This window comes from Narcine bancroftii, chromosome 4 (assembly GCF_036971445.1).
Source record: "Narcine bancroftii isolate sNarBan1 chromosome 4, sNarBan1.hap1, whole genome shotgun sequence".
NCBI classification, from domain to species: Eukaryota; Metazoa; Chordata; class Chondrichthyes; order Torpediniformes; family Narcinidae; genus Narcine; species Narcine bancroftii.
Genome location: NC_091472.1, coordinates 48,318,655 through 48,344,008, shown reverse-complemented (window position 1 = coordinate 48,344,008; position 25,354 = coordinate 48,318,655). Strand labels below are relative to the sequence as shown.

The 25,354-nt window shown below is 39.0% G+C and overlaps 1 protein-coding gene across 14 annotated transcripts in view; it reads left to right on the top strand.

The window, feature by feature from the left end:
• Positions 1-25,354, top strand: part of LOC138760542 (serine/threonine-protein kinase MARK1-like) — a 302,067-nt gene that overhangs the window by 78,978 nt on the left and 197,735 nt on the right. For all 14 annotated transcript variants that reach the window (XR_011355689.1, XM_069931242.1, XM_069931237.1 and 11 more), the window contains one exon: positions 1,331-1,391. The gene's annotated coding sequence lies outside the window, so the exon portion shown is untranslated. The remainder of the gene's footprint in view (positions 1-1,330; positions 1,392-25,354) is intronic.

Genomic DNA, 25,354 nt, shown 5'->3' with positions numbered 1-25,354 from the left:
TCTTTGCATCAATACATAAAAAGATGTGAAACTGCAGGCTTTAAAAACGAATGAATTGATTAATTAAAATGTAGATGAAGGGGACGGATGTTCAGCAAGTTAAACTAAGGTTATGGATGTCAGGAAGAGAACTAATATTAACAATTAATGAAACAACAATAAATCTCGAAAAGTAGATAGAGTTAACTTTGGTAATTCACTAACAGGATTGCGAAGCACAAATGACAGAATTTGTACTTTCAGGACCAAGGAACAGTATTCCATTAAAAGAAAAAAACATTAGACAACAATGAACATTTATTTTGAGAAATTGTTTTAACAGCATTGGTAAATTTACAGCTCTGAAGTCATCTTTTTCACACCATCAGTGATGTTATTTCAATTTTGAATGTTTTAAATTTAAATTTAAATTAAATTAAATTTAGACCTACAGGGCGGTAACAGGCCATTTCAACCCACGAGTCCATGCCACCCATTTTACTCCCAATTAACCTACACGCCCAGTATGTTTTGAAAAGTGGGAGGAAACCGAAGCCCCCGGGGAAAACCATGCAGACACAAGGAGAAGGTACAGACTCCTTATAGACAATACAGGAGTTGAACCCAGAACCGATCGCTGGCACTATAAAGGCATGGCTTCGTCAAATGTGCTGCCCCTTAAGCAAAAATTTGACTGAATACTCTCAGTGCCGTCACTATCCAGTTAAACTGCTCATTTCATTTTCCTTCAGTCAACATCACACAGATTCCTGGGAATCATTTCTATGAGTCCAGAAAATAAAACAATGAACCTGGTGTTCCTGGATTCAGAGAGCTGACAGTTGGTCATGTCTTTCAAGCATCTTGGTAAAGTTCAGTCATAGTCCAGGCTCAAATCATTGATGTTAGTTGAATAAACAGTGGCATGGAGCCGACAACCCTCATCTTGTCAAGTTGTTAGACACAACTGTGCACTGTGAACTCAGACGCAAAAGATGGATTTCTTGGCAGCCTACTATTATTTTCTTTACTGTACGAACAGCATTTAAAGCCTCAAAAGTAATAAATTATATAGGCATCTTAATTATTTTAAGCTCTTTCATAATTCTGAGAATTGCATGCATATAAAAATTAATTTTATACAATAGGATGAGCCATTTAGCAATTAATTTATTAATCCTGGAAATCCCTTCAAGTTGATTTGGGGATTTACATATAATATCACAAAAGGTCTTTTAAATTTTTTATTGTGCTGTCAGTTATGGCTTTGACTGTTAACAATTCAGTTATTTCACTATTTAGTACAAGTTTGAAAACAAAGCAAGTCATATATTATTCTTTATTTCAACAGCTGCTGGTCATACTTGACAAGCTACAGGTGCTGATGGTTGTCAAAGGCAGATGAACTCAGGGTATGTATTGGGACACAGAACTGGGATACTATAGCCACAGCAGAAACATGGTTGCGGGGGTGGGGGAGGTGGGCAGGTAGCTCAATGTACTGAAGTAGAGATGCTACAGATAAAATAATGGTGAAAGTTAGAGGGGGCGGCATGGTTGGTGTATCAGCACAACACCTTTACAGCACCAGCAATTGGGACTGGGGTTCGAATCCCATGCTGTCTGTATGGAGTTTGTACATTCACCATGTGTCTATGTGGGTTTTCCCTGGAGGCTCCGGTTTCCTCCCACCATTTGAAGCAACCATGGGTGTGTTAATTGGGTGTAAATTGGGTGACACGGACTTGTGGGGCGAAATGGCCTCTTACCATGCTGTATGTCTAAATTTAAATTTAAGGGGGGGTGGGGTTGCATTTCTGATTAGAGAGAGCTTACATGGCAGAACCTAGCAGAGATATTCTTTGGAATCATCTAGTGAGGCTACATGGATGGAACTTAGATATAAAAAGGGGATGATCACTTTGTTGTGATAATATTATCAACCCCCTGTTTTGTGTGGAAGAAATGTGGCCTCCATGCCTGTCAGGAATGTGTGTATTGCGGGTGGTCACGTGTCCTCCCTGCTGAAACTTATTCGGAAGTCAAATCACTTGTCAATCAATGTTGGACTCTGGCCACCCATTAGTGCACATCTTGCCATTGGCTACTTTAAACTACCTAGAGTCATATTGGTTAGAAACACAGATTAGCACCGAACAGTATATAGTACCAGCACCCAGCACATTCTCTCTCTCTGCCTCATGGTCCAAGCCACAGACACTGTTCCATGCCAGGTTGCTACTGTGGATGTTGCTGGAAGGGTCATGGGTAAGGTGTGCACTACACTGAAGCTGAGATGTAGTAATGCAATAGATCAATGCTTGCAGTAGAATTTCACCCCTGTTGATCAGGAAACTGGGAGCATGTGTAAGAGTTCCTGTTTATAGTGTGTGAGCAGGGTCGAATATAGGCTCACTGATGTGTGAGGTCAACGTCTATATTGTCGCTTAAGTGAAGCAGTGTGTGTAGTGTGTAAGCGGGGTCGAATATAGGTTTACAGTTGTCAGGATCTAACTGATGTCTGAGGTGAATATCTAAATCATCGCTTACTTGAATTAGTAATTGTGTACCATTTAATGTTCTTCCCTGTTTGTTTCCTGTGTGTCCATCAGCCAGCTCCCCACCATGACTACCAGCCCCCCCACATCTCCATCGGGCACACAAAACTCAAAACGGTCAACCAGTTTACCTATCTCGGCTGCACCATTTCATCAGATGCAAGGATCGACAACGAGATAGACAACAGACTCGCCAAGGCAAATAGCGCCTTTGGAAGACTACACAAAAGAGTCTGGAAAAACAACCAACTGAAAAACCTCACAAAGATAAGCGTATACAGAGCCGTTGTCATACCCACACTCCTGTTTGGCTCCGAATCATGGGTCCTCTACCGGCATCACCTACGGCTCCTAGAACGCTTCCACCAGCGTTGTCTCCGCTCCATCCTCAACATTCATTGGAGCGACCTCATCTCCAATATCGAAGTACTCGAGATGGCAGAGATGGCATCGAATCCATGCTGCTGAAGATAAAACTGCGCTGGGTAGGTCACGTCTCCAGAATGGAGGACCATCGCCTTCCCAAGATCGTGTTATATGGCGAGCTCTCCACTGGCCACCGAGACAGAGGTGCACCAAAGAAGAGGTACAAGGACTGCCTAAAGAAATCTCTTGGTGCCTGCCACATTGACCACCGCCAGTGGGCTGATAACCTCCCACCAGGTTAGTGCCATCACCTGCTCTGAGCTCAGCCTGGCTCAGGCTGCAAAATAGTCTGGCACCAGCTCTGGCTCTGATTGAATGTATCCAAGAATATTATGGGAAGCTGTAAAAGAAATTACTGGGACCTTGAGAGGAAATTACAGGCTAGGGAACCCAGCATTAATGGTGCAAATGTTGTGGGAGCATCACGTGATGCCATAGGATCAACATGTAGGATCCAGACTCCCTTAGGAAATTAGTTTAAAAAGTGCTAAATAAGTACTGTTACAATTCTAAAAATATTTTAAAAATATTTTTAAACTTTTCTACTTTACGTTTACAATGCTTCTGAAAAAAAGAAAAAGCAATTACCACGACCTCTGGAACCCAACGGGAAGAGAAGAAGAAAAAGGATGTGAGGCCTACCTCGATGATGAAGCAGGATGCTGGAGTTCGTGCTACCTCCCAATCTCAGTCTCTGTAGGGGACCTCTGCTGGCATCTCTATTCCGTTACAACGGAAAAATGGCGTCAATGAGAAACCAGGAAGTGAATCATGCATGTGTGACTTCTCGCGCAAATCAAGCCCAAAGCATGGGAGGGTTTGTTGAAAAGTTGGGGACCTCAACTTTGGCACCTGAGGAGGAAGAATTGGGATCCAGAGGGAGCTCGTTAGCTGAAGAAGAGGAAGAAGCAGATATACAAAAAGAGGAGATAATTGAAGAAATTAAAATTACTCCAGACTAAAACTGAAGGGTTATCCATAATGATAATGTAGCAGATTAAAGTAATGAAAGGGAAAATGAAAGAAGGATTAAAGGGTTTGAAGACTGAAATGAAAGCAGAAACTAACAAAGTGTTGGATGTTGTTAATAAAATGAAGAAGTTGGAGAAAATGGAAAAATAATTACAAGAGTACAGGATGATGTACACCTTGTTGAAGACAGGGTACCTATTTTTTAAAACTTTTTTTATTTTTCACACTATGAAACATATCAATTAAAATACATATAAAAATTTCCCTCTTAAATATATACAGTGGCTTTTTCTCCCCTTTCTTTCCCCCTACCTTACCTCCCCCTCCAAACCCATTTAACGTTCAACATATACAATACAATAAAACCATTAAACAATGTTATCGCACAATCAAAATAAACAAGAAAATTGTGTGTTCTACTTTTGCACACTGGATCAAGTCATTTTGTCTTCTTATCATTTTATCATTTTAGAGGGTGGAGGTCCGAGGCAAGCCCTCTCTGTTGTGTTCCATGTACGGTTCTCAAATTTGTTCAAATATTGTGACTTTATTTTTTAAATTATATGTTATTTCTTCCAATGGAATACATTTATTCATTTCTATGTACCATTGCTGTACTCTCAGATTCTCTTCTGATTTCCAAGTTGACATTATACATTTTTTTGCTACAGCTAAGGCTATCATAATAAATCTTTTTAGTGCTTCATCCACTTTGAGGCCTAATTCTTTACTTCTTATATTACTTAGAAGAAAGATCTCTGGATTTTTTGGTATGTTGCTTTTGTGATTTTATTTAATACCTGATTTAGATCTTCCCAAAACTTTTCACTTTCTCACATGCCCAAATTGCATGTACTGTTATTCCCATTTCCTCCTTACAGCGAAAACATCTATCTGATAATGTTGGATCCCATTTTTTTTAACTTTTGGGCCATGATATAACCTGTGTAACCGATTATATTGTATCATGCATAACCTTGTGTTTATTATATTCTTCATAGTTCCAGAGCATAACTTTTCCCATATTTCATTTTTTTATCTTTATGTTTAAATCTTTTTCCCACTTTTGTTTGGGTTTATAGCTTATTTCATCATTTTCCTTCTCTTCCATCTTGATGTACATGTTTGTTATAAATCTTTTTATTATCATTGTTTCTGTAATCACATATTCAAAGCTGCTTCCTTCTGGTAATCTCAGTCTGCTTCCCAATTTATCCTTTAAGTAGGCTTTCAGTTGATGATATGCAAACATTGTACCATGAGTTATTCCATATTTGTACTTCATTTGTTCAAATGTTAATGAATTATTTCCCCCCCAAAATTTTCTATTCTTTTAATTCCTTTTCTCTCTCATTCTGTAAAGGAAAGATTATCTATTGTGAAAGGGATTAGTTGATCTTGCGTCAATAATAATTTTGGTAGTTGGTAATTTGTTTTTTTCCTTTCTACATGAATCTTCTTCCACATGTTGAGTAAATGATGCAGTATTGGTGAACTTTTATATTGCACCTGTTTTAAATTATTATCTAATACCTATGTATCGGATTGCTTGTGTTTGCCATTTAAATGGTGATTCTTTTTAAAATTCTGTGTAATCCACATTATTCATTGGCATCACTTCACTTTTATTTGTGTTGATCTTATACCCTGATATTTCTCTATATTCCTTCAGTTTCTTATGTAGTTCTTTTATTGATATTTCTGGTTCTGTTAAGTATACTATGATGTCATCTGGAAATAAACTGATTTTATACTCCTCCTTTATTTTTATCCCTTTTATTTTATTTTCTGTTCTTATCAGTTCTGACAATGGTTCTATTGCTAAAGCAAACAGTGAGGGAGATAGTGGACATCCCTGCCTAGTTGACCTACTTAATTTAAATTGGTTCAATACATATTCATTTACTGTCACCTTCGCCAATGATCCATTATATAATGCTTTAATCCAATTAATATATTTTTCTGGTAGATTGAACCTCTGTAATACTTTGAATAAATAATTCCATTCTATCCTGTCAAAGGCTTTTTCTGCATCTAAAGCAACAGCCACTGTTGATATCTTATTTCCTTGAACTGCATGAATTAAATTAATTAACTTACAGACATTATCCACTGTTCATCTTTTCTTAATAAATCCAGTTTGATCTTGTTTTACTCTTTTTGGTACACAGTCGGCCAATCTGTTTGTTAATAATTTTGCTATTATCTTATAATCTGAATTAAGTAGAGATATTGGTCTATATGATGCTGGTGTTAGTGGATCCTTCCCCGTCTTTGGTATTACTGTAATTATTGCTGTTTTACATGAATCTGGCAAGTTCTGTGTTTCTTGTATATGGTTCATTACTTGCAGGAGAGGAGGAATTAATAACTCTTTAAATGTTTTATAGAATTCCATTGGGAGTCCATCCTCTCCAGGTGTTTTATTGTTTGGCAGCTTTTTAAATATATCCTGTATTTCCTCTATTCCAAATGGTTTTATCAACTTGTTTTGCTCCTCTTCTTGGCAATTTCAGCAGTTCAATTTTAGCTAAAAACTCATCTATTTTGTCTTCTTTCCCCCTCGTTCTCAGTTTGGTATAATTGTTCATAAAATTCCTTAAAGTTTTCATTAATCTTTGCTGGGTTATATGTAATTTGTTTGTCTTTTTTCCTTGATGCCAATACAGTTCTTATAGCTTGTTCTGTTTTAAGTTGCCAGGCTAATATTTTGTGCATTTTTTCTCCTAGCTCATAATACTTTTGCTTTATTTTCATTATGTTCTTCTCCACCTTATACATTTGTAATGTTTCGTATTTTATTTTTTTGTCTGCCAATTCTCTTCTTTTTGTTATATCTTCCCTTGTTGCTAGTTCTTTTTCTGTACTTACTATCTCACTTTCCAACTGTTCTATTTCCCGATTGTAGTCCTTTTTCATCTTAGTTACATAAGTTATTATCTGCCTCGAATGAAGACCTTCATTGCGTCCCATAATATAAATTTGTCTTTCGCTGATTCCGTATTTACTTCAAAGCATATTTTAATTTGGCATTCAATAAATTCTCTAAATTCTTGTCTTTTAAATAGTATGGAGTTTAATCTCCATCTATATGTTCTTGTTGGGATGTCCTCCAGTTCTATTGCTAATAACAGGGTTGAGTGATCAAATAGCAATCTAGCTTTATATTCAGTTTTCCTAACTCTCCCTTGAATATGGGCTGACAACAAAAACGTCAATCCTTGAGTATGTTTTATGTCTACTCGAATAATATGAGTATTCCTTCTCCCTTGAGTGCTGTCTCCACCATATATCCATAAATTTCATTTCCTGCATTGATTTAACCATTAATGTGGCCACTTTATTCTTTTTGTTAGTCTTTTGTCCAGTTTTATCCAACTTTGGGGCCAAATTAAGGTTAAAATCTCCTCCTATCAACATATTCCCCTGTGTATCTACAATCTTCAAAAAATATCTTGCATAAACTTTTGTTCCTCTTCATTAGGTGCATATATATTGATCAAATTCCAGAATTCTGAATATATCTGACACTTTATCATTACATACCTCCCTGCTGGATCTATTATTTCCTCCTTTATTTTGATTGGTACATTTTTATTGATTAATATAGCTATACCTCAGGCTTTCAAATTATATGATACTGCCACTATGTGCCCAGTCTCTCCTTAATTTATTATGTTCCACTTCAGTTAGATGCGTTTCCTGCACAAATGCTATATCTATTTTTTTCTTTTTTCAGGAAATTTAATAGCCTTTTTTGTTTAATTTGGTTATGTATTCCATTAATATTTATAGTCATAAAGTTCAACATGGCCATCTCATATTCTGTTTACATCTCATTTCTGCTTCCTCACCACCACCTTCCCCCTTTTCCCCATTTTCATCTCTCAGTTTTCCCTTTTTGAACTCAATGTATTACAACACTTCTAAAACATAAAATACTTTAACAACTCCCACATCTAAAATTCCTTAACCCCAAGTGTCGTTCCCCCCTCTAAGTTGCCCCTTGTCCCTTGCCAGGCAACCACAACTCCCCTCTCCATTTGGATTGCGAACCCGCTCGCAAACGTCAACTGATTTCGCAGTGACTGTTATTCTCTCCCACCCAACCCCCTCCAGAAAAGACTTTTATCTTCATATTTAACAAAGCTCACCCTCTTTTCTTTTTTTTCTCCACCTTCCCTCTTCTTTCCTTTCTTTAGTTCTTACTTATACATTATTTTTACATCTTTATATGTAGTTTGTCGTCGTTCTTGTTACATCTCTTCATCTCTCCTTCTGTCCTGCAGGTGTTCTGCAAATTCTCGTGCTTTCTCCAGATCCAAGAACAGTCTGTTTTGCTCCTCCGGGATAAATATTTTAAGCACAGCTGGATATCTTAACATAAATTTATAGCCTTTTTTCCATAGGATCAATTTTGCTGTGTTAAACTCCTTCCTCTTCATTAGGAGTTCAAAACTTATGTCTAGGTAAAAAAATATTTTTTGACCCTTGAATTCCAATGGTTTTTTTGTCTTCTCTAATTTTATTTCTTGCCCTCTCCAGTATATTTTCTCTTGTAAGACAGGGTACCTATTGTGGAAAATACAACCACTGTCTAGCGGCTCACCAGAGGCTTAATCAAACCAGCTCGGGAGGTTCTGAGTGACATCATGACGTCACAATGCAATAACATCATTTGGAACATGCGGGGTTTTCACAAGCTGCAGGTGACTGAGTAAACAACTTTGACTCAATTACGCACTAAACACAGTTGCTACAACTGGCTTAATTACAGTAAATGAAAAGCTTTCAGATAAAGTGGATGTATTGCAGAATTTTAATAGAAGAAACAATATTAAAATAGTAGGCCTTTCCGAAGGAAAAGAAGATACAGATGTAGTTCGCTTCTTTCAAGATTGGATTCCTAAAGTTTTTGGAGAGGAGAATTTTGAAAATATAATTGAAATTGAAAGAGCCCATAGGGCTCTGAGACCAATACCCCTCCCTAATCAAAAACTGCATTTTATATTAATAACATTTTTGTTCTATCAAGATAGAGAGAAAATTCTAAGTCTTGCTTTGAAAGGAGCAAGGGAACAACAAGGTCCTCCGTAATGGAAAGGGGTTAGAATTTTATTCTACGCTGATTTGAGTGAAGAACTATTGAGAATAAAATAATTTAATACAGTTTAAAAAAAATCTTTATGGTAAAGGTTATAAATTTGTTCTTCGATATCCTGCGACCTTGAAGATCTTTGTTCCAGGAGAACAGAACAGATTTTTTTATTAACGTTGCTCAAGTGGAAGAATATGAACAGTCTTCCTGAAGTGCAGCCTTTAGGAGCTGTTGCAAACTTGATGCATTTTTAATTCTATTTTTACAATTGGGATGGAAGAAATTGAATATTCTTTTCCTTTCCCCTTTTCCTTTTGATTTCCGGGAAGCTATTTTAATTGTGGTTAACTAATAAATTGATTAATCATAATTAACTAAGTGAATAAATCTTAAATATTAAATATACCAAAGAAGATGTGAGGAATGGGGCTGAGGGGAGGGGGTGGCGGGGAGTTGTTGACTATTGTTGGAGTATGTGTCCATTTGTGACCTTGGTCACAATCTGTAAAATTGAGGGAGTTAGTGTATTAGACAACACTTATCGGAAGGCATTTCTTTTACATTGTTTTTGATGTAAGTATGTAACCATTTTTTTTGTACTTTTGTTTCTTTTTCCTTTCTTTTTTGGATTGCTGGAGAGGGTGCATCTTGGCACATGGTATTTTTATTGGATTTTGAGGAGACTTGCTGGAGGAGGCAAGAGAGAGGGATTGACAATGTTTTGTTTAGATGAATAATGTGATTAAGTTAGTAAATTTTAATGTTAATGGGTTAAATGGGATGATTAAAAAGAAAGAGTATTAACATTTATCAAGAAATTGGGAGTTAACCATAACCATATAACCATATAACCACTTACAGCACAGAACAGGCCAGTTCGGCCCTACTAGTCCATGCCGTAGCAAATCCCCACCCTCCTAGTCCCACTGACCAGCACCCGGTCCATACCCCTCTAGTCCCCTCCTATCCATGTAACGATCCAGTCTTTCCTTAAATGTAACCAATGATCCCGCCTCGACCACGTCTGCCGGAAGCTCATTCCACATCCCCACCACCCTCTGCGTAAAGAAATTTCCCCTCATGTTCCCCTTATATTGATGTAGCTTTTCTTAAAAAAAAACACATTTAACTGGAAAAGAACATTTGAAATTTAAAAAGTGCTTGGGTGGGACACATAATGTCATATTCGTTTAATTCGAAAGCAAGAGGGGTGGCAATTCTGATCAAAAAGAATCTTCTGATTAAAGCCCAAAATATTATTTCAGATCCTGCAGGGAGATATGTAACGGTCCATTGTCAAATATTTTTGCAAATGTGGACTTTTTTGAATTTGTATGCTCCGAATGTTGATGACAAGAAATTTATTCAAGATACATTTCTAAACCAGAGGCATTGGAGGGGATATTAATTTTTGCTTCGACCCATTATTGGACGGATTGACCTGAATGACAAGAACAAAACCAGCTAAAGCTACATTGGGTTTGATGGGAGATTTTAATTTAATAAATATATGGAAATATTATTCATTTTATTCCAGTAGATTTGACTTTTATTCTAGAATTGATTTATTTTTAATTTTGGCTCAATTGCAAGCTAGGATCTTTGAAGCAAATTATAAAGCAAGGATTTTACCTGATCACTCATCTTTGTTAATAACGATGGAAATGCCTGATAAGGAGAAGTAGATACAGAGATGGAAATTGAATTTTTTGTTGTTGAAAAGGGAAGACTTTTGTAATTTTTTAAAAACTCAAATTCAGACATTTTGTGATATAAATTTGAATTCAATAAATGATAAATTTATTATATTGGATGCCTTAAAATCATATTTAAAAGGTCCAATTATGTTTTACTTCTAAAATTAAAAAGGGATACATGAGAGAAGTAGAACAATTAGAAAGAGAAATTACAGTTTTAGAAAAGGACCTTCAGAAGCGAATCTCTGAAGATAAACGTAGATTTTTGATCAATAAAAAGCTTCAGTATAATACATTACAAACTTATAGAACTGAGGAAGCAGTCATAAGAGCAAAACAAAGATATTATAAATTAGCTAAGATGTCACATAAAGTATTAGCTTGGCAATTAAAGGCAGAACAGGCCTCAACAATAATTAATGTGATTAAAAAAGCTACTACTGTAATTACATATAAACCTCAAGAAATAAATGAATCCTTTAATATTTTTATTCAACATTATATACTTCAGAGTTTTTAGGAGACTAAAGTAAAATAGATAATTATTTATCGCAGATAATATTGCTTACAAACTGTAAGTCAATGCTCCATTTACTAACGTAGAGATAAGGTAACCTATGGTTCATTACAAAGTAATAAATCATCTATGGAATTTACACCTGAATATTAGAAAGAATTTAAGTATTTATTAATTCCTATATTTATGCATTAGAACAGTCTTTGGAAACTCATACTCTTCCAGAATAATTCTTGATGGCAATAATTACTGTGGATTATAAAATTGATACAAAAACTTTGGCAAATAGAATGAATAAATTGTTACCTAAATTAATAAATATGGATCAGACAGGTTTTGTTAAAAAGAGACAATCCTCAGAAAATGTAGTCAGATAATTCAGTTAGCGCAAAAAAAGAGGCGATTTGAGTGTTGTAGTAGACTTAAATGCAGAAAAGATGTTTGATAGATAGAGTTTTTCTTTAAGGTGTTAGAGAAGTTTGGAGTTGGATTAGAGTGTTATATAATAGCCCCAAAGCTAAAGTAGTAACTAATAGACATGTATCTATGCCATTCAATATAGATATATTTTTGGGATAAAAATTGGGAAAGGATTTTTAGTGTAGGTCACATACGAACACTTTAAAACAGATTTTATTTAAAATACTGGACCTATGCTCATGCTAAACAGACCAGCGACAAGAGCCTTTGCAAAAGCTTGGAGATTGCCCAAGAGACTTCACTAATGGATTGTTGTTTACACAAAGGCAACAGCTGAAATAACGGTTGGAACCGCAGGCTGTCTGGGGTAGAACTTGCTGTTCTAAGAGGGTCATGTGATTTTGCAAGCAGAAAGAGAAAAACACAGTCTTTTTTCTCTGAGAGACCGAGAGAGAGGGACAGACAGAGATCAATTCTGCTGTTTGACAGTCATTTGGAAGACGGGGTGTGAGTGCTTAGTTCAGCCTTGTGTTTCATACAAAAGGAAAGGACTGGCTGTCTAATGTTTCACTTGAAATAAGAGAAAGGAAAAGGAACACTGTGGTGACCTGAGAGAAAGAGGTTATCATCTGGAAAACCCTGATGGGGCAGGTTTCTTCGGCAAGATACTGAAGTGGCTGGTTACAAGGTGGGTGTCCAACAAGAACCTACCTCAGTGGTAACCATTTACCTTTCTAGCACCAAAGCTTGGTGAACTTCATAAATGTTAAATTCTGTGCACAGTATAGGAATTGCCTTCAACCAGTGAGCTTGGAGGAATGAGAAGTGAGATTGGACTGTGAATTAAATAATTTTTCAGAACATACACATGTGCTTAGAATTAGAAGGGGGATAAGTTTTGTTAGTTAAGTTAATAGTGATAAGTTAAAGTGTGATTCTGTTTTCATGTTTAAGATCATTAAAAGCAACCTTTGTTTAAGTAACCATTTGTCTTGGTGAATATCTATCGCTGATGGGTTTATGGGTCCTCTGGGCTCGTAACATTTTTGGGGACTCGTCTGTTCGGATTGAAAATTTGAGTTTTTAAAAATTTATTAGATCATTGTTTTTTTTCAAGCTAATTTAAAGCTTGTGTGTGGAAAAACAGAAGCAATGGATGTTGATACATTTTTGTCACAACCATCACCTGCAGAGCTGCAGAGCAAGAGAAAAGAGGATCTGATGGTTATTTCTAAGGCATTAAAGTGGACTGAAGTCAAGCATTGGATGAGGAAAATACAAATACAGAGGATTATAGTTGCCCATTCAGAGCCAGCTCTTCAGCGCTTGACGTCCTGCTTTGCGGAAACTGCCAAAATGTTTGGCCTGGAAGTCAGCCTGAAGAAAACTGAGGTCCTCCATCAGCCAGCTCCCCACCATGACTACCAGCCCCCCCACATCTCCATCGGGCACACAAAACTCAAAACGGTCAACCAGTTTACCTATCTCGGCTGCACCATTTCATCAGATGCAAGGATCGACAATGAGATAGACAACAGACTCGCCAAGGCAAATAGCGCCTTTGGAAGACTACACAAAAGAGTCTGGAAAAACAACCAACTGAAAAACCTCACAAAGATAAGCGTATACAGAGCCGTTGTCATACCCACACTCCTGTTCGGCTCCGAATCATGGGTCCTCTACCGGCACCACCTACGGCTCCTAGAACGCTTCCACCAGCGTTGTCTCCGCTCCATCCTCAACATCCATTGGAGCGCTTTCATCCCTAACGTCGAAGTACTCGAGATGGCAGAGGTCGACAGCATCGAGTCCACGCTGCTGAAGATCCAGCTGCGCTGGATGGGTCACGTCTCCAGAATGGAGGACCATCGCCTTCCCAAGATCGTGTTATATGGCGAGCTCTCCACTGGCCACCGTGACAGAGGTGCACCAAAGAAAAGGTACAAGGACTGCCTAAAGAAATCTCTTGGTGCCTGCCACATTGACCACCGCCAGTGGGCTGATAACGCCTCAAACCGTGCATCTTGGCGCCTCACAGTTTGGCGGGCAGCAACCTCCTTTGAAGAAGACCGCAGAGCCCACCTCACTGACAAAAGGCAAAGGAGGAAAAACCCAACACCCAACCCCAACCAACCAATTTTCCCTTGCAACTGCTGCAATCGTGTCTGCCTGTCCCGCATCGGACTTCTCAGCCACAAACGAGCCTGCAGCTGACGTGGACTTTTTACCCCCTCCATAAATCTTCGTCCGCGAAGCCAAGCCAAAGAAAGAAAGTGGACTGAAGTCAAGCATTGGATGAGGAAAATACAAATACAGAGGATTATAGAGAAATATTTTATAGGTGAAGGAAAATTTATTGAGAAAGCCTTATAAAATTTTCCAGAGGATAGATCTATTGAGTTGCAATTAGAATGGGAGAAACTAGGGTGGAAGAAGAAAGAAAAAAATGGAGGGTGTTATAGGTTGAAAAACAAAGAAAAGAGATTGAAAAACAGAGGATATATGAGGCAGAGGAAATATGAGTTACAGGTACCTGAAAGACAGAGTGAGGAGACTGAAAGGGACAGACACCTTCAATTAGAGAAGTTAAAAATCGAGATGGAGAGAAGTAAGAGAATTGAGGCTGTATCTCCTGGGGAGAGGTAAATCTAGTTCCTCCTTTTGATGAGAGAGATATAGATTTAAACTTTTTGAAAAGGATGCTGGGATCTCAAGATGACCAAAAGAAAAAATGGCCTCATGCTCCAAAGTGTATTGAAAAGCACAAATTGCATACTCTAGTTTGACAAGTGGCAAATTATGATACAGTTAAATAAGCAGTATTGAAAACTTATAAGTTGGTTCCAGAAGCATATAGACAAAAATTTAGGAGTTTGATGAAAACGTGGAACCAATCTTATATGGATTTTGCTCTGGGAAAATCTGTGTGTTTTGACCATTGGTGTGTCACAAAAGGAATAAATAATGATTTTGACAGATTGAAAGAATTGATATTAATTGAGGAAATTAAAAGGTGTGCTCCAAATGAGATTAAATTGTACCTGGATGAGAGAAATGTGGGACGTGGCAGCAAACAGCTAGATTAGCAGATGAATTTGCCCTGATTCATAAAAATACATCTCAGAATAGTAAGCATATTCAGAGAGTTAATGTGGAACAGATTAGTAAGTCTGTTCAGAGGGTTAATGTGGAGCAGATTGGTAAGACTGAAATTAAGTCTGGAGAGAGTGTTAAGAGAAAAGATGAAATTAATTTTGGAAAGGACAGAACTTCTGGATTTGTATGTCATTTTTGTAAGAAGGCTGGTCATGTTATTGTGAATTGTCCAGTATTGAAAAAGAGATGAGAAAAAGAGGTTTTACCAGAAGCATGTATTCAGACAGTTGAATTTAAGGAGAGCAGATGATCCAAACTTGGTAAGGGTGTTATGGAAGGTTTCAAACCTTTTGTGTCAGAGGGCTTGGTTTCAGTAAAGGAGGGAGAATCTCAGCTTCCATTTAAAATTCTTAGAGATAATAAGAGCTGTTGTTGGAAAATGTTTTAACTCTTGATCAAAATACTGACACAGAGGAGACAACTTTGATTAAAAGTGTTGGAGATGAGGTAGAGACAATATCTCTTCACAACATGGTGCTGAATTCAGAATTAGTTAAAGGACCTGTTGTAGTAGAAGTCATTTCAAAGTTACCCGTGCAAGGAGTTTCATTTTTATTAGGGTATGATTTGATGGAGGATAAAGTTGGGTCAGTTTTGAGATTAACAAATCAACCTAGTAAGGATGATATTAAGGAGGATTGTGAGATATATCCTGCATATGCTATAACAAGGTCTTTGTCTAAGAAAATGATGAGAGCAGAGGATGATACAGTTGATAGAGACTTGCCCAGTGCTTCTGAAATAATTTTGGAAGAGCAGAGTAATTGTGAGAGTAAGGATTTCTCTTTGTCAAGGAAAGAATTAATTCAGTAATGGAGGACAGATACAGATTTATTGACTTAAGGGATAAAGCAGTAAGTAAACAGAAGATTAAAGAAATGGGTTGTGGATATGACTTGAAGGGTGAATTGTTAATGAAACCTTATTTAGAAGATAAGGGTAGTGGAACCATCTGTATCAGAGGTGTTAGTTGTTGACAGAGTTGAGGAAGTTATGAATCATAAGATTATGGAAACAGAATCTTGTGAAGGTAACCTTAAAGAAGCCATGGTTACTGTGTGCCTGTTTAACTCAGCAATTTTGGAAAATTTGGAGGAAAACTTAGGTCATCTTAAATCACAAGAACAGATGCAGTTGAAAGAATTAATTTTGAAATATACAAATATGTTTGCTGGTGTGCCAAAAAGGATATCAGTGATTTATCATGATGTGGACATGGGAGAAGCAAGTCCCATAAAACAACACCCATATAGAATAAAAATTCAGAAAAGTAAAATAATGGTTCAGGAGGTGGAATGTATGTTGAAAAATGATATTATTAGACCTTCAAACACAGATTGGAGTTCTTCTTGTATTCTGGTACTTAAACCAGATGGAATTGTTAGGTTCTGTATAGATTACAGGAAGGTTAATTCAGTAACTAAAACAGATGTTCATCCTATTCTGAGAATAGATGACTGTATTGATAAAATTGGGAAAGCTAAATTTCTTACTAAGTTGGATTTGTTGCACGGTTACTGGTGTGTGTCTCTAACTGAGAGAGGAAAGAATATTTCAGCTTTTGTAACTCCATCCAGTTTATATGAGTATAATGTGTTATCTTTTGGAGTGAAAAACCCCCTGCAATATTCCAAAGGATGATTAATTCGGTAATCCAAGGGTTAACACATACAGATGACATACAGATGACTTTGTCACAAAAAGTGACACATGGGTAGAACATCTAAGGGAATTATACAAATTGTTTGTATGACAGAGTATACAGATATGGTTTTGGGAGATAAATTGGGAAAGGTTTGTTAGAGTAGGTCACATACAACACATTAAAACAGATCTTATTTAAAATACTGGAGCTCTTCCCCATGCTAGACATGTCAGGGCCTATAGTCTTTGCAAGAGCTTTGGAGAGTGCCCAAGAGACTTCACTAATGGATTGTTGTTTACAAAAAGGCAACAAATGAAAGATCTTATCAGAACCTGCTGTTCAAAGAGTGTCATGTGGTTTTGCAAGCAGAGAGAGAGAGAGTAAAACAGGCTTTCTCTCTGAGAGAGAGAGAGGGAGAGCAAGAAAGAGAGAGAGAGATAGAGATCACTTCTACAGTGTTTCAGCTGGTAACAGCAGCTGGGAATGGAACAGGACAAGCTGGAAAGCTTGTGGAAAGCCCCTTTTAGAAGATGGGTTTGTAAGTGCTTTGTTCAGCCTGGTCAAAGCCCTTGTGGTTCATGCAAGAGGAGAGAACTGGCTGTCTAATGTTTCACTTGGAATAAGAGAAACAAAAAGGCACTCTGTGGTGACCTGAAAGAAAGAGGTTATCATTTGGAAAATCCTGATAGGGAAAGTTTCTTTGGCATGACACTGAAGTGGCTGGTTACAAGAAATCAGTTGTGGGTATCCAATAAACAATAAATCTTTCCCTGAAAACCAACAAAAACCTTCCTGGGTGCTAACCATTTACCTTTCTAGCACCAAAGCCTGGTGAACTTCATAAATATTAAATTCTGTGCACAGTATAAGAAGTGCCAGCAACCAGTGAACTTAGAGAAATGAGAAGTGAGATTTGACTGTGAACCAAAGAGCTTTTCTGAGCTTATACACACATTACATACTCGTGTGCTAAGAATTAGAAGGGGGACAAGTTAGGTTAGTTAATTTAATAGTGATAAGTTCAGGTGTGATTCTGTGTTCATGTTTAAAGATAATTAAAAGCAAATTTTGTTTAAGTCTTGTGAATATTGCTGCTGGGTTTTGGGGTCCTCTGGGCTCATAACATCAGGTTATAAAATAAATTGGGATAACAGTGAAATTATGCCATTAACAAAAGATGATTATAAGCAATGTCAAAGGGATTCTCAGTTTAAATGGCTAAAAGAGGGTATTCAATATTTAGGTATACGCACAGATAGTCATTTGAAGAACATATAGGAATTGAATTATTTACCATTACTTAAAAAGATTGAGGAAGACTTGAAAAAATTGACTAATTTACCTACAACTTTATTTGGAATTGTATAAAGATGAATGTATTTCCAAGAATAAAATTTCTTTTTCAAATATTATCTATTTTAACATGTAACGAAATCCCTTTGGAAAGATAAAATGTCAAGAGTTTCTATTAGAAAAGTTAAAATAGAGATATGAACTGGGGAGTCAACCGCTTCCTAACTTTAGAAATTATTATCGAGCGGCGCAAATGAGATTTCTTGCTTTTTCCTTTGAAAGTAAAAAATTGGCGCCTCAGATTGAAGAGACTGCCATCCGTACGGTACCGGATGTAAACAGCGTCTTCATTGTTGGGGTCTTTCATGGCTTGGTTCAGCATCATGCTGAAGAAGATTGAAAAGAGGGTTGGTGCGAGAACACAGCCTTGCTTCACGCCATTGTTAATGGAGAAGGGTTCAGAGAGCTCATTGCTGTATCTGACCCGACCTTGTTGGTTTTCGTGCAGTTGGATAATCATGTTGAGGAACTTTGGGGGACATCCGATGCGCTCTAGTATTTGCCAAAGCCCTTTCCTGCTCACGGTGTCGAAGGCTTTGGTGAGGTCAACAAAGGTGATGTAGAGTCCTTAGTTTTGTTCTCTGCACTTTTCTTGGAGCTGTCTGAGGGCAAAGACCATGTCAGTAGTTCCTCTGTTTGCGCGAAAGCCGCACTGTGATTCTGGGAGAATATTCTCGGCGACACTAGGTATTATTCTATTTAGTAGAATCCTAGCGAAGATTTTGCCTGCAATGGAGAGCAACGTGATTCTCCTGTAGTTTGAGCAGTCTGATTTCTCGCCTTTTTTTTGTACAGGGTGATGATTCAATCTGAGGCGCCTGCAAGCTCACACCAAGACACAAGAGAAACTTGTCCGTGAACTATTCTTTGCAGACGATGCCACTTTAGTTGCCCATTCAGAGCCAGCTCTTCAGCGCTTGACGTCCTGCTTTGCAGAAACTGCCAAAATGTTTGGCCTGGAAGTCAGCCTGAAGAAAACTGAGGTCCTCCATCAGCCAGCTCCCCACCATGACTACCAGCCCCCCCACATCTCCATCGGGCACACAAAACTCAAAACGGTCAACCAGTTTACCTATCTCGGCTGCACCATTTCATCAGATGCAAGGATCGACAATGAGATAGACAACAGACTCGCCAAGGCAAATAGCGCCTTTGGAAGACTACACAAAAGAGTCTGGAAAAACAACCAACTGAAAAACCTCACAAAGATAAGCGTATACAGAGCCGTTGTCATACCCACACTCCTGTTCGGCTCCGAATCATGGGTCCTCTACCGGCACCACCTACGGTTCCTAGAACGCTTCCACCAGCGTTGTCTCCGCTCCATCCTCAACATCCATTGGAGCGCTTTCATCCCTAACGTCGAAGTACTCGAGATGGCAGAGGTCGACAGCATCGAGTCCACGCTGCTGAAGATCCAGCTGCGCTGGATGGGTCACGTCTCCAGAATGGAGGACCATCGCCTTCCCAAGATCGTGTTATATGGCGAGCTCTCCACTGGCCACCGTGACAAAGGTGCACCAAAGAAAAGGTACAAGGACTGCCTAAAGAAATCTCTTGGTGCCTGCCACATTGACCACTGCCAGTGGGCTGATAACGCCTCAAACCGTGCATCTTGGCGCCTCACAGTTTGGCGGGCAGCAACCTCCTTTGAAGAAGACCGCAGAGCCCACCTCACTGACAAAAGGCAAAGGAGGAAAAACCCAACACCCAACCCCAACCAACCAATTTTCCCCTGCAACCGCTGCAACCGTGTCTGCCTGTCCCGCATCGAACTTGTCAGCCACAAACGAGCCTGCAGCTGACGTGGACTTTTTACCCCCTCCATAAATCTTCGTCCGCGAAGCCAAGCCAAAGAAAGAAAAAATTGGCATGGGTTAATACAGAAATTAATAAAATAGGAGAGAGGAAACAAGAAGAATTTATATATAAGTGGGATCTGAAATTGATGGTTGCTGACAAGGAGCATCATTATTGAAACATTTGCTTAATATTTGGAATAAAATAAATTATGATACTGGTGCAAGAGTGTCTATTTTGCCTAAAAGGCCATTGATCCACAATCCTCTTATAGCTTTCTCAAGGGACAATTAGTTCTTGAACATATGGTTTTGTAAGGGAATTGTTAATCTAAAAGATTGTTATGACATTGTTATTAATGTCATTTGAGCAATTGAGAAATAAATATGCCATACTGCATAATATTCTTTTTTGTTATTTTCAATTAAGAGCATATTTGAGGGATAAGCTTGGACCAGCTATGTTTCTATCTAGTTGTACAGAAGCATAACTTCTCATTAGGAGTGGAATTGTTAAAATTGTACTGCTTTGGTATACTCATTATTACAAGCCTGAACTCCCAAACCAGGACTTCATTGATCTAGACAAATATAGGAAACAGATTTAAATATTACAATTGATGAACAAACATGGGAGAATTTGTGTAGGGATTGTATGACTAATTCTATTAATGTAAGACAGACTAGTCCAATACAACTTTTTACGTCAGCTATATCTTACACCACAGAAGTTAAATCAATTGAAATCAGATTTATCAGATAAATGTTTTAGTTGTGGTGAAAATGTAGGATCTTTTGTACATTCAGCATGGTCCTGCCCTAAAATAAGGCCCTTTTGGGCAGATTTACACAATTTTTTGGAACAAGTTATAGGAATTGTATTTCTGCAAAGACCTGATATATTTTTTTATTAGGAAATATTGAAGGTACAAGACCTAAATTAAAATGATCAATCTATAAATTGGAATTTCTTAAATTAGCATTAGCTGTAGCAAGGAAATGTATTTCAATTCCTTGGAAATCTGATATATCTCTGGCTCAGGTGGCATGCAGAAATTCAAAGTGGTATTCCTTTGGAAAAAAAATTGCCTACAATTTGAAGAATAAATATCCTATGTTTTTACAAATTTGGTGCCTGTGCATCCAAGTAATGTGATTAAATTTGTAATGATATCCTTCCTATGCCTCTAGCCCTGCAAGATTCTCCTCTGAGTATTTATGATAGATCTGGAGATATGTGCTGAATGACACCTTTCTCTGCAATCCAAAGGCTTTCTTTTGCTTTCTTTTTTATACCTATGAAGATATTATAAATATATATAAAATGAGGGGGTGGTTGGGAAGGAGGGGTTTCTGGGGTGGGGGTGAAAATGATCATTTAGTAATTTCAATGTGTTTCCTGATAGGATGTATAATATATTATAATCATAACTACTACATGGATGGAAAATTTTTAAATAAAATACTAAAAAAAAAATGTGAAAGTTACTGGAAGAGACTCTCAGAAACATAATCTCTAAGCATTTAGAAACCTCAGGTCTTATTGGGGACACTGAGCATGGCTTTGTGATTAGGAAATCATGTCTCACTGTGATTGCTTTTTGAAGAGATAATAATTGACTAGGACAGGGCAGTGGATTTTGTTTACATGGACCTTTTACAAAATCCTGCATGGTAGGCTAGTCTGAAAGGTTCGATCCCACGGAATCCAGGATGAACAAGCCAATTGGATGTAAAATTGGCTTGGTATTTGGAGTCAGGGGCTGAAGTGGAAAATTGTTATTCAGAGCCCATGATCAATGGTGTGTCACAGGGTCCACTGATGTTTGTTATCTACATTAACTCTTAGGATAACAATGTAGTGAGCCTGGTTAGTACGTTTGCAGGTGATACTAAAATTGGTGGTATCGTTGACAAAGAAAAATATTATCTGACATTGCAGCAGGATCTAGATCTCGATCAGGATCTAGGGTGGTATGGTTAGTGTAGCTGTTACTTTGATGCTATTACAACACCAGTGGTTAGGACTGGGGTTCAAATCCCACGCTCTCTTTAAGGAATTTCCACGTTCTCCCGTGTCTGCGTAGGTTTCCTCCCACCATTCAAAACGTACCAAGGTGTAGGTTAATTGGGTGTAAATTGAGCGGCAAAGTCTCGTGGGCTAAAATGGCCTGTTACTGTACTGTATGTCTATATTTAAAAAAAAAATTAAATTTAACTAGAAAAGTGGGTCAATGATTTTAACTCAATGTGAGGTGCTACATATTGGTAATTAAAACAAGGACAGGACAGGCATGGTGAATGGTAAGAGCCTAGAAAGTGCAGTAGAACAGAGAGACCAAGGAGTGCAGATATATAATTCCCTGGAAGTGGCAATACAGATTTGATAGAGTGGTTATAAAGGCATTTAGCATGCTTGCCTTCATTGGTCAGAGCATGGAGTACATAGTATCATCTTACCTCAACTCTCTTCAACAGCTATGCAAGAAATTGGAGTGACCGCACCTGAAGGATTATGTGCAGCTGTAGTCATCCAGCTGTGGCTCATTAAACTGGAACGTGTGCAGAAAAGGGATTAAGTTATAAGGAGAGGATGGACATTTTTCCCTGGAGTGTAGATGGCTGAGGGATGACTTCACAGATGTTTATAAGAGGGATGACATAAATAAGCTAAATAGTCATAGGAGTAAAACATAAAAGTCTGCAGACACCATGGTTCAAATAAAAAAAACCAAACAGTTGGTACTTTATGTAGCAAAGATAAAGACACATAACCATTGTTTCAGACTTAAGCCCTTCATCAAATTATGACAAAATGTAGGCAGGTGCCCGAACAAAATGGTGAGGGGGAGGGGCATGGCGAGGAGCACAGACTCAAAGGCACAAGGTAATAGGTGGATGAGGGAATGATAACACACCAGCAAGCAGGGGGGAGGGGATGGCTCTGTGAATGGAGAGGGAAGGGAGTGGGGAACCAGAGGAAAGAAGATAAAGAGAATGGGAAGGGAGGGAGAACAAAAAGTAGGCTAGCAGAAACCAGAGAAGTTGATGTTAATGCCATCTGGTTGGAGGGTGCGCAGCCAGAAAATTAAACGTTGCTCCTCCAGTTTATGGGCCTGAAACGTTGGTTACCCTCGACTTCTTGAAAATGCTGTGTGATCTGATGAGTGTCTCCAGAAAATTTTGTGTATTAAATAGTCGTAGTCTTTCCCAGTGTGTTGGAATCTAAAAAAGAGGGATAGATTTAATAAGAGAGGGGAAAGATTTCAAAGGGAAAAGAGGGGAAACTTTTTCCACAGAGTTGATGAAGTGTAGAGACAAGTACAATTGCAATGTTTCAATGGTATTTAGACAATTACATAGATAGAAAAAGTTTTGAGGAATGTGGGCCAAATGCAGGCCCACATTCTTGACCAACATCAACAAGTTGGGCCAAAGGGCTTATTTCTGAACTGAATTTCTGTGAATCTATGGAGTCAAATAAAATTAAACAAGTCAAAATATTCTGTCAAAACTTTATTTTGATTGTGGATATTTTGGTAAATGTAATTTTATAAATTCATCAATTGTTGATTTTTTTAAACAAAAGATGACTGCAGGCTCAAATAATATAACACTAATGAATATTGTTCATTCTTCCCAGGACATATTTCAATTTAAGGAAGTTGAAGACCTTCAGTCCATCTAAAGGATTGCTGATAACATTAATATTTTCTTGCTGACCAAAATATATGGGTGACTTTTCAAACCCTGTTAGTATTCCTTTAATTTACTACATTTGGAAATGGTCTTTCCCACATCAATACTGCTGGTTAAACAAAAAGAGCTTGAAGCGGCCCGTGCACAGAGACACGGACCAGCCCACAAAATGGCTAATGAACTCAGCGATCATACGGACCTGGGGGTGACACCGGCCGTCGTCCCAGATGACATCCCACATGGCGGGAAGACAGGAGCTGTGGCAGGAACGTCAGCCAATTCCAGGCCAGCGGTCTGATGATGCGAGGTTCTAATGTCAGCGTCTGGGGACCATATAAACACGGCGCTCAGTGCAATAAACCAGTCTCGACTTCAAGGCTTTGGTGTGCGTGTCGTTCTTTTCCATGCCTGCATAGTGTGAACACTCTATTGGTGACCCTAACAGGTCTAACTGGCAGTTGGAACCAAAGATGACAGACTAGGCGGAGCCAGCGACCATCCACACAGTCTCACTCAGGCCCCCAACATTTTGGGTGTCGCAGCCACACATGCCGTTCAAGCTGGCCGAGGCTCAGTTCCAGCTTCAACACATCGCTGCTGCCAACACCCCCTACTTCTACGCCATGAGTGCACTTGATCAAGACACAGCAGCAAGGGTCATAGACTTTCTACAGCAGCATCTGGAGCAAGGCAAATATGCAGCTCTCAAAGAGCTGTTAACCCACACTTTCGAGCTCTCCTGGCACCATCCGATTGCTGATATGGATGAATTGGGGGATGGGGCCTCTTCTGCCCTATTAAGTGAAATGCTCGCTTTGAGGGTCTCAAGCCTTGCCTGCTCTTCAAGAGGATCTTTCTGGAGTAGCTGTCCAAAGATATCCGACTCCTGCTCATGGATGAGGACTTCAGCAACCCTTGGTGGGTTGCAAATGGGCAGACATACTCTGGAGATCAAAGAAGGACACCAATGCCGTCATAGACCACATCACAAGACCCACGAACAGCCGCCTGTAAGGCCAAGACCAGTGGAGAGGCATTAATAGCCCAAGGACATTTCTGCTAGTATCATCAGCGATGGGGTGTGGAGGCCCATCGATGCCACCACCCTGTGGGTTTCCAGAAAATGCCTAGCCAACCGTCATTGATGGCTGCAGCAGTTGGCCCACGTGATAGCCTCCTCTACGTTTGGGACTCCTTGTTGGGCAGGTGTTTCTTGATTGACACTGAGATAAGCATTCTGCCCCCCCCCCCCCCACCCCAACAGGCCTCAACACCCACAAAGGCAAGCAGGGCCCAGCATTGAGGGCAGCTAACAGCTCCTCCATCTGTACTTTTGGTACCAGCACCATCCCCCTTCAGTTCGGCAACAGTCAGTGTTCATGGACCTTTACCATTGTGACAGTGGCACAACCACTCCTGGGGGCCAACTTTCTTCATGCCCACTGCCTGTCTGTAGACCTCAAGGGACAGCATTTGTTGCATGGCAGAATTTTTCAGACTCTACCTCTGGGGGCAGCCGAACTACTCACTCCCCTCCTAGACTCTTTAATGCTTTCAGATAATGAATTCACCTGCATCCTGGCAGAATCTCCCTCCATAGTGGCACCGAGTTCTCTGCCACTGAGCCAAAGCACAGGGTAATGCACCACATTCTGACCGAGGGCACCCCACTCCACGCCAGGGCACGCCAGCTCCCTCCAGAAAAGCTCAGCCTAGCAAAGGAGGATTTCAAGAAAATTGAGGAGGTGAGGATTTTGTGGTGCTCTGACAGTCTCTGTGCCTCCCCATCCACATGGTGCCAAAAACAGCCGGGTGGTGGAGGGCACGTGGCAATTACCGCCACCTCAAAGAAGCCATCACTCCCGACAGATATCCCCTGCCCCACATTCAAGACATCGCTGCCATCTTGCGTGGGGCATGGTATTTTCCAAAGTGGATCTCATCCGGGGGCACTACCAAATCCCAGTTCACCCCCAGGATGTCCCCAAGACCCCCTTTGGCGTGTTCGAATTCCTCTGCATGCTCTTCGGTCTGA